The sequence below is a fragment of the Eptatretus burgeri genome, chromosome 11 (assembly GCF_056783735.1).
Source record: "Eptatretus burgeri isolate ZD-2024b chromosome 11, Ebu_testis_v1, whole genome shotgun sequence".
NCBI lineage: Eukaryota > Metazoa > Chordata > Myxini > Myxiniformes > Myxinidae > Eptatretus > Eptatretus burgeri.
In genome coordinates, this window is record NC_140971.1 from 59,212,853 (window position 1) to 59,223,467 (window position 10,615).

General features: G+C 47.6%; 1 long non-coding RNA gene across 1 annotated transcript; it reads left to right on the forward strand.

The window, feature by feature from the left end:
- The first annotated feature begins 2,049 nt into the window (after positions 1 to 2,049).
- LOC147017188 (uncharacterized) lies at positions 2,050 to 9,220 on the forward strand. Its single transcript, XR_015049722.1, has 2 exons — positions 2,050 to 2,102; positions 7,514 to 9,220. It is a non-coding gene; the product is annotated as an uncharacterized LOC147017188 (long non-coding RNA).
- Positions 9,221 to 10,615: the final 1,395 nt, after the last annotated feature.

The window sequence follows — 10,615 nt, forward strand, 5'->3', positions numbered from 1 at the left end:
CTCGTCTGCCGGCATCAGTTGGTAGGTTGTTAAAGATCCCACATGATGTTCTTCACGACGAGTGGGCAAGCTATTGCAGACACCCTGAGCAAATAAATATCTGCACTGACTTCCCACGTCGGAGTGGCGATCCATCCAGGATTGTGCTCCCGAGCCAATGAAACTGCCTCGGCAGTCCGATGCACCTGAAGGCATGAGGAGCATCCATCTGTAATGGCATATGACAATAGAAGACAGCCAGCTTAATGTAAGTCTCTGTCAAAAGACGTCACAATGTTACTTGGACCGGATAGAACACTGAAAATTGCACAAATATGCGTTGAATTATCTGTACTTACTGGACCACTCTGCTCTCCGATATTGGCCATGACAAACCCACCAAAACGCACAGACTGTCCCTTTCTATCCACAAACAACTGAACGTGTGTCTGTGGAAGAGCCAGTTAGATGTCTTATGTTATTGTTGTTTATACCAGTGTGCTGGTTCATGACAGAGATGTTGGGGGCGTGTGTGTGTGTGTGTGTGTGTGTGTGTGTGTGTGTGTGTGTGTGTGTGTGTGTGTGTGTGTGTATGTATATATATATATATATATATATATATATATATATATATATATATATATATATATATATATATGTACTGTATGTACATACATACTGAGAGTGGGACAGGACAAGCAGATCTAATGTTTGAGATAGAAAGAGTGGAAAGGCCGACAGGTAGACAGTGATTTTAACACAAGGTGATGAGTTGATGAACTTTACGACGAGTTGATGATTTTAACACAGATTCGTTCACCAGTCTTCGTTTTGTCGTGCGCAACCTGTTGATTTAACGGCTAAAACGTGGCGGGAACAAGAAATGGACATAGAACGTCCAATATAGATAGATAACAACAACAATGGTGGTGGTGGGAGGAGTCTTTCATGCAAGACTGATTGAGAGGACACGACTTCCAAGAAGTTTTGAGCAACCTTAGATGCTGTTGCATGTTCGGTCGTGACACGCGGGTAGACCATGATTGATGGTGTTGCTGAAGTGTTGCAAAACACCCGGCCAAGACAGACCAGATAAGGTGGAGTGCATGGTTCAAATGAAGAACTCCTTGAAATGACATTTTGCTGCCTTGGGTGGCGGTTTGGAACGCACGTTATTTTTGAGGCCACTGCGGTTACCGGGACACATTGCTTCGTTTTCACAGGGAGACCACAGGGTAGACAAAGTCACAGCCAATAAAAGCTCTGAGCTTTAACCCATTGTGAGAAGATAAAACCCAACAGAAATTTAAAGCGAGGGGCTAACCTCTCCGTCTGGTGGCTACAGATAAACAGGACGAGTTTGCTGCCTTATATATTAATATGAGTTGAACAGCATTCATCGAGACCTCACCATGTTTATTGACCCGTGGGCCCCTCAACAGGGTTTCAAATGCTGATGCATTAGATGTGGGAAGAAATAACTCGTTGGGACGAAGGGAGTGCTGTTGAGCAGAAATTCGAGAGAACTTGAGCGGCGTTGAGCTCTTGATCTCCTTCCGAATCTTTATTAGCTAATTTGTAAGCCTGGTGTTGGCTTCACGGTTAAGATCTTCGGGTCTTAAGGTCTTGAGTTCGAGCTCCTGTCTCTGCCGTTGAATTAACACCAGGTGGGGTTGACTCAGCCTGTCATCCTTCTGAGGTTGGCGAAATGAGTATCAGTGTACTGGTAATGGAGGGCACTGCATCAGGGGCACAGAAAATGAGGGAACCACTTAGCTCGGTACTTACTAATTTGCATTCTTGCCTGGAAGAGCAGGCAGGGTAATTAATGATTACTTTCATGGGTTCTTAGTGCTTGGTTTATCCCAGAGATCCCTTACTGTGTATATTTAAATTAATAGTGCCAATCAATTAGATGTGAAAATATGAAAAAAAAAAACATCAAGATGCACCACATCATAAAGATGAGATTCTTCATGATATCCATCGAAGATAAAGGTGTGTATGTGTGTGTGTGTGTGTGTGTGTGTGTGTGTGTGTGTGTGTGTGTGTGTGTGTGTGTGTGTGTTAGGTCGACGCAAGAGATGGATTCCCAAGGATTGTCACTCTCCCACCTGTTGCAGGTTTGTGTATAGTCTCTCTATTTAAGACAATATTACTTCTGGTCTTGCCCCTCATACCCATATCCTACCTCTGCCCTCCTTTAGCTACACCATGTCGAATGCATTCCTCTAGAAATCCTCACCTGCTCACATAACCCTTTCCAAATCCAGACATGTTGTCCACCTGCATTCTGCATTAATTCACACCCTTACTCTCCTGATTGTGGAATCGTCTTCCCATGTCCATCGTCTCGTCCCCCTAACTTCAGTCTTTCAAATGCGCTGTCCTTCACACTATCTCATGCACTCACCCATGCACATCCGTGATCTTTCCCACACTCACTCATTCCTTCACACTCTATGCCTCTCTGCACCATTGCTATTCGTTTTTGTGTTATTCCTCTTTACATATGTAGTCCTACTTCTGTCCCCCCTCCCCCCATACCATGTTGGAGTTTGTAAATCGACCGTTCTTTGTGATTTATTTCCTCGATGAGCCTCGACCCTTATATATATATAAAAGAACAAAAGCTTCCTTTACCCTTCACCATCATTATGAATAAACCTGGTGTTGGCTTAATGGCTAGTGTGGTAGATTTGCGATTCTTTAAGGTCCTAAGTTTGAATCTTGCTTAGCCATTGAATTAATACTAGATGGGGTTGACTCAGCCTGTCATCCTTCTGAAGTCAATGAAATGAGTGCCCGCCTGCTGGGATGATTGAGCCATTTGAGTATCCTGTGTTGGACTGGTGACCTGTCCAAGATTGTGTCCAATCACCCAGGAGACTGCTTTGGCAGCACTGATGCTCTGTACAGTCTGGTCCAAATGGATAGATCTTTATGTCCTTTCTTTCTTATTCCTTTTAATGTTGGAGGCATCATGAGACTGTTAGTACTCTCTTTAACCGAAACCGTTTTAGCAACATTGGATATGGATCAGGGCCACTGAGAGGTCATTTGTGTCCACTCGTTGACTAAAAATGCAAGCAGTTGCCACCCCCCCCCCAACCTTGACATCTTAGATTTTAGCGAAAATACTACTTTGCAAGATTTTCACAGAGCAAAATTATGAATCACTTCACAAAAATCAGCTCTTGGTGCCAGCTCACTTCGGATATTCAAGAGCACAAGGTCGATCAATCTGTCCTGAGTCATAAACTTATCAAAACCCCCTCGTGCTCCTGTTCGAGGCTTTTTGATAAGTTTATGTTTGCTGAATGGTCACTCACCGGATGCAGCTTTGACTGGCAAGGTACCAAAAAATTCCAAAGTGCTGTTCAGATTTTCCCGAAAATTTCCTCCCATTCAAAGCACACAATCTTGTTCGCAATACACGATGGACGACGCGCTCTTGAATTGGCAAAATGTATCGTCTTTCAATGGAGTGTTTCTTCACTTGACTTGGATGCAAACACATCTTCAGTTGCAAAATTGGGACTGACAGGATAGCTGAGAGGTGTATGCGCTCGCCTCTGAGCTGCCTCCCCTGGGTTAGAATCCCGACCTAGTTATAAACTGCCACTCTGGTTATTCGCACGCAGGGTGAAGAATCAATGTGTGCACCCTCCATCGGATGGACGTTAACTCTGAGGACACAGATGCCAGCACCGGTCGTTGCTGGACCTTAAAGATCCCACGGAGTCCATCGCGAAGAGTAGGCGAGTTATAGCCGGCACCGAAACAAAGTGAATATTCCTGCCACTTTCAGTCAAACGTCAGCCTTGTGCAGCCGATTCCTGAAAGGGATAGGCCAAAACAATTCCTCAGCTGACCCAACAACAAGGTGGGAATAACTGGGACCTTAAAAGTGGTGGTAGTAGAGGTAGTCGAGGCAAAATTAGCATCTGCGTTTCGAACATCTGCCTCAGATAAACCCAGCTAACTATCCCAAAAGCTGAGCAGTTGTTCGATATTTTGAGCAGCAGTGTAATCAGTCTAATTGGTTGTTCATCCCGCAATTAAAAGAGTCCATAATGGTGTTGAACAAAGTTCGTTTGAACCTTGTCAATCCTCCATTTCATTGCCTTGTTCAGGTAACGGCTCACCTGTCAATCCGTCATGGAATTTTATTCTTTTGCTCATTTCCTTTTTACGGTTTGAGTGCTCCAGTGGGAATTTTTTTAAATGCCAATTACACTGGTACCATGCTTGGAGCCATTCAAAATGGAAGTCCAGTTGTTGCGCATTCTCTTCGGTTCACGCAACAGACTTACCAGATTCAACTTCACTCGTAGCACTTCTTGCTGGAATCACTTGATTTCTGTGACCGATGGCCATCGGAATCTTCAACCAGAGTGTGAGATAACAGCGATGGTTAACACGTGAAGACGAGTGAGTAACACTCATGCTGCAGTAGAAACACTCCTTTGGTTGGCTCTGAGCCCCTTGGGTGTTTCCGTGCCCCAGGGATATAAACAGCCCTCTAGGTGGCTTACGGTTTGATGAAGGACAGGCATTGCAATAAAAACTTAAGTAAACGAGTGAGATGAATGCACTCTTGGAGTGTGAACACGTTCACATCCAAAGAAGCAATGAAACGTTTCGGGCAACCAAAGATGGCCATGAAAAAAGGTTTGCCAAAAATGAATAAAACTGCGTTTGGCGAATACAGACTCACCTCCTCTTCATCAAAAGACACCGAGGGATCTCTAATGGCCAGCGACTAATGTAAGTAGTTTGGACACCCGGCTTGACATCCATCTGATGCAATGCACCGTCTGCAAAGGATGAATCCCGCAGTGTATAGTTGGGTCGAGAATCAAACACAGCTCGAGCAAAGGAGCATATTATGTGTATTTGTGTCTGTGTATATTTTGTCGCCCTTCCTACAGAAAGAGAAGATCGATTGTTCTTCTTACAATCGCACACCGTTCCTTCATTTCTGAGCCAATCCTCTTCAAATTTGAAATTGAGATACCTTGGTCCAACACATCCTAAATCCTTGTTTTATTTTTTTCTCGTTTTAGGACGCTGTTAAGATGATGTGGGATCAAAGGTGAAGCACTAAAAATCACACATGTCGCCTTGCCCCTTGTATTTGAGTTGACAGAGATGACCTTTGGTGCATGAGATGCTTTTTCCAGCAGTCCCTTTTGGTCAGGTCAGGTCAGGTATGGGAGCATGTGCCAGAACAGCACGTCGCTGCGTCCACTTTCCGCCGGTACTCCAGGGGCCTCCGTCTGGCCTTCCCCCAGGCAGATGCCAGGCCCATCCCGATCTCCTTGAGATGCTGGTCAACCTGCTACAACCACGAGGCACGTGGTCGGCCCATTGGCCTCCTCCACTCACGAAACTCCCTCGCTGAGAGAATCTGGTGAGCAGGATCAGCGTCAGGAAAATGAGCCACATGTCCATACAGCCGCAACTGACGCTCACGGACCATGCAGGTAACAAATCTCATCCGAGTCTCTCTCTGCAACCGTTCGTTGGACACAAAATCTGATCAGCGATAGCCAAGGATTCTCCGAAGAGACCTGGTACCAAAGGAATTAAGTCTCCGTCTCAGATCCTTAGTCAGAGTCCAAGTCTCACATCCATAGAGCAAGACTGGAAGCACCAAGGGTCAGCTTGATTGGAGGGTCAGCAACAGGGATTGTAACAAACTTGACGTCCAACTCGACAGCTGGGGGATCAGCCTGGTACAACCGCTCAAAGTAACCGGCCCAGCGGGCCTTCACTTCAGACTCCTCTGTTAAGAGCCTACCACTCTCTGCTCTAACTGCAGTGCTCCGAGGGATGGGCTTGGATGAACGTAATGCGCGAATTCCCCTGGAAGCAGGACGAGAATCACCTGTCCACAGGTGCTGCTCTACCCCCTCACAGATTCCCCGCACATAGGCCTCCTTGTCCACCCTTAGTGCACGTACAGTTTTACGCCTCAGCTCCCTGAACAGCTCAGCTCTGCCATTCAGCCTGGCCATGCGACTCTGGTCAATGGTATCCAGTGTCCCTTGAGAGACACAATTCTTCTTTGCCCTGCGGTGAGTTCCAAGACATCCACCGGCAACATCAAGGACGGTGGTCTTGAAGGCGCTCCACAACTCTTCAGGACCCCCCAAAGCACCCAGACACCCCAAATGTCCACTCAGCCTGTTCGCAAACTCCTCAGCTACCCTCTCATCCTTGAGCTTGCCAACATCCAGCCTTGGCTGGGATGGTAGGCCGAGGCTCCAGGATTTAAGCTGCAGCTTTAGAGTTGCTACAACAAGCCAGTGGTCAGTATTGAGGAACTGATCACTCTGCTAGACCCTGCAGTTCTGGATCATCCTCCAGCGACCGTCAACGAGGACATGGTCAATCTCCTTTGCCACACCGCCAGCGTTGGAATACCAAGTCCAGCGATGAGCTTTTGGGCGCTGAAACCTTGAACCGGCCACCCTAAGTCCATGACTTCTTGCAAAGTCAAGGAACTTAGTGTTATTCTGGTTCATAGTTCCTGACCCATGGGGACCAACACATGTCTCATAACCATCCCTATCAGTTCCAGTCGATGCATTGAAATCCCCCAAGACTAGAAGTGTATCTCGTCTGGGACACTGATCAACCACAGACTCGAGCGTGGCATAGAATGTGTTCTTCACGGTGAGGTCACTCATCTCAGTTGGAGCATAAACAGAGACCAGGGAAATGACACCTAAGGAGTGACGAATCCTTAGTCTCATAATACGCTCGTTGACTGGTGTTACCTCAATTATCACTGGAGTCAGCTTATTGGACACAACTGCAGCAACTCCTTGAGTATGGTAACATCAGAGCGACCAGACCAATAGTAGGTGTAACCACCCACCATTATCTCGCCGCAATCCAGTCTCCGAACCTCAGAGAGAGCTGCAATCCCGATGTCCAAACGCTTGAGCTCAGATGATAACAGAGACAGCTGATCATCCTCCCTTAGGGATAGGACATTCCAGGCACCCACCCGAAGGGACCGCCTCAGGTTAACCCCAGGAGACTGCAGTCTGGTGGACGACACCTCATTGGGATACACAGAAAAATGTCTGATTATAACAGTTTTCAGGATTATACAGGAGTTAAAGGTGAAAATCAGTTGCAAAAATGGGGTTTTTTGATGCGCCGTGCAGTCCATCTATATTACAACCAAATACAGCCTGGATAGAAAAAACATAACACCTCAAGTCCACTCTTCCAATATCAGACATTCAATCTGCTTGTCCTGTCCCACTCTCAGCAGGTATGTATGTACATAGAGTATATATGTATATATTGTTGCGATTCTGGAAACCGCATCCCGCCAACACCAATAGCAGCCAACATGCAGTGGTCCCCAGACAGTTATTTCATTAATGTACGTTCAGATAGTCCCTTCCTTCTTGTTTCATGGGACAAAAGGGACAGTGTGTTGTGTAAATCTCATAGTTAGGTCTGATTAAATCTCTGAACTCATTTCTATTCTTTTATCTCTATTCCTCAGGGGAAATCCAAGCAAAGGATCTTCGCGTGAGCCAGCAGGCGCTACACTCAGACACCCATTGGTAAAAAAACGCAGTCACGTGCCTGTACTGTGGAACATGGGTCCTCGCGAAAGCCAGGAGGCATTACGCTCGGACTACCATTTGTAAAAACCACAGCCACGCCCTTCGCATAAGAATGAGTCCTCACAGAAGACCAAGGTCAGCAGTAGAAGCCAACAATAAACGCCAGCGCTGCACGGAGCATGTGCAGTGCAATGATATCCCCCCGCCCACTGTTCAGGCGACTACAAGCATAACCAACACAACCATGTCGCTGCAGGAATGCCGTGCCGAGGAAATAGATGGAGCAGCACACCAAGTGCTAACAAATTGCAGTATGCACCTTCTTCAATCCAAATCTCCATCTATATCCAATCCTTTCCCTCAATTCCCTGACACAGATCAGGGCTGGCACCGTGCACACGACACCGCCTTTGATAAATGATCACGTGCTTAATGGCGGCGGACCCACGTGCAGTCCCAGGATAATTTATTATCACACACGGAGCAGGGCACGAATGGCACACATCATGTTCAGGTCTGCGCATGTATTACCATAGCATCTTATCCTCGGTCTTCGCCGATCATCAAGGCCGTAAGGCCGTAGGTGTCTCCTGCAGATGGCGAGCCATCGCTCGCCTCTCCACCGGCGAGGCTGTAGTCAGGCAGAGGCGCGCTGTGCGGCTCGGGCCGCATGGCTTACAGACAGGCAGCACATTGACCGGCGCTGACCGCTGGGCACTGTGCATGGCACGGGAGTTCGGTGCAGGGTGATTCGTGTCACGGTGCTCGGAGCGAGACAATTCCGCAGCTTGGAACCATCTGGCCGGAAGTAAAGTAGAGCTGCTTCCGATCATGGTGGCCGGCCCGTGTACTGGTCGGGGTCCAATCGGAGCACCCGATTCGGATGACGACACATCGCTTTGGGTCGTCGCCCCCGCCCGCACCACCGGATATATAAAAGGACGAGTCAAGGGGCGGTCGTGTGTGTTGTTCCTACTCACCGCTCCTGTCTGCTCGTTTCTGTCGGCTCGTCCTGGGCTAGTGTTCGTCTTTCCTGCTAGTGGGTTTCAGCTCCAGATCCAGTTCCAGCTCGAGTGCCAGTTGTTGTCGTCGTTCCTCTGCACCGATCCTGTCTGCTCATTCCTGTCAGCTCGTCCTGCTCGTCTTGGTATCTGGGATTGACAACTTACCCATTCACCTGCTGGCCCTACCCCTTCATCACTGCCTTGCCGCTGACTCCACCCATCCACCCATTGCTCCGGACTCCACCTTCCGACTCTGCCCAAAGTCCTTCCTTTATGCCTGTCGGGCCGCACCCATTCTCTGGATCGACGCACCAGCTGTCAGGGAGGTATCGCCCAGTGGAGCATCACTCCAAAACGTATTGGTGGCACGGTCGGGTAATCGTGCATGGTATTGAGAGACCGTCATGGCATCTGTCCTCTCTTAAGTTGAGATTGTACAATAATTATATTGGGATAACTCTGCTTTGTGTCTGCTTTTGTAAGTTGCTTGTTTGTTATCACCACACACTTCTCTTACTATCTCTGCACACACACCACAATAAAAGCTATATTCACTGTGCCACATATCTTTCCTTTCCTGCGTGGGTCTCATAGCTAGGTCTATTAACTGCCTGTTAATAAATACTTTGTAGAAATGTTCCCAGCTCGTTTTTGTCTTTTCTTTCATTGATCCAGCATGGTCCATATCCTTACCGAGCCGGACTTTATTCCCAACGATCCGTTCCTTTTAGCACATACGTCCTCGGCAGTGTCGCTTGGCTGCATCTGATCTGGTAAAGTGATCTGGTTCGGACAAGGCATACGGAGGGAGTGTCCCCCGGTAATTAGATCACGTGATTGTTCTTTTTTTAGGAACCAGATAAACTAGACGGAGGACCCTAAGTCACGTGGTTGAGTTATTGGCGTTCACGGTCGTTAGCGACCCGCCGCGTCACGTAATTATCTGTGTGCGACGGCTTGCAATTCCGGGGAGTCGGGTGGGAACCCGAGATAGCTTCCCCCCCCCCCCCCCCGGTGGTCTTCTCGCCCGACCCCTGGCCCGCAACAATGTATATATATATATATATATATATATATATATATATATATATATATATATATATATATATATATATATATATATATATATTGTTGCGGTTCTGCAAAACCACATGCCTCTAAAGCAATGGCACCCATCATGCAATTATTTCGTTAGTCTTCATGCAGTTAGATCTTCCCCTCATGTCTAGTGGGTTAACGGGATGAAGTTTGTTGTGTGGGTCTTATAGCTAGGTCTATTAACTATATTTCTATCTTCAATTCTGATTTATATTCCAACCCTTTCCTTTTAGCCATGGTCTAAATCAAGCAAGGAAGCACACATGCCATGATATGAATAGCAAACACACCATGCAGCCTCCCCCGAGAGAATCAACATAAGAACAAATATTATTTACAGTACGGACATGGCGCGCAATTTAATTCAAATCTGCGCGCCAATTTCCATTCGGCATCTCACCTGACTCACCCCTCGCTCAACAAAAATTCACCACTTCGACTGCCAACACCTCCCGCACACGGGAAAAATGTTCCCGCACCTCCTGGTACCTCTGTATCAATACAATCCGCCACTAAACAGAGGCGTGCTGCACGGCTCAGGCTGTACTTGGACTGTGTGATGCTAGAACGAGCAACGGACATTAATGGTGCCGGTCGGATCTCGCCAGGAATGTTCTGAGTGAGCACGTGGGATTAATGCAGCCCTTGTCCAGTCAACAGGGTGCGGCAGGACGGGCGGCAAGGAGGGGTCGCGGGAAGAGCATCCAGGAGTTTGGTACGGAGCTCAGGGCCATGTCACACTGCACGTGTGAATGAGACTGCTTCCGGCACCAGGAGCCTGGCAGGGCATGGCTTGGGCTGCTGTGGCCCAATAGAGAAGCAGAATTTGGGTCACAGAGCATTGCTTCGGGTCGTCACCACACCCTTCACCTGGGGCTTATAAAAGGCCGATCGCGGAGCCGTTCGCCCTCTTCTTCACCCTCTTCTTCATTGCTC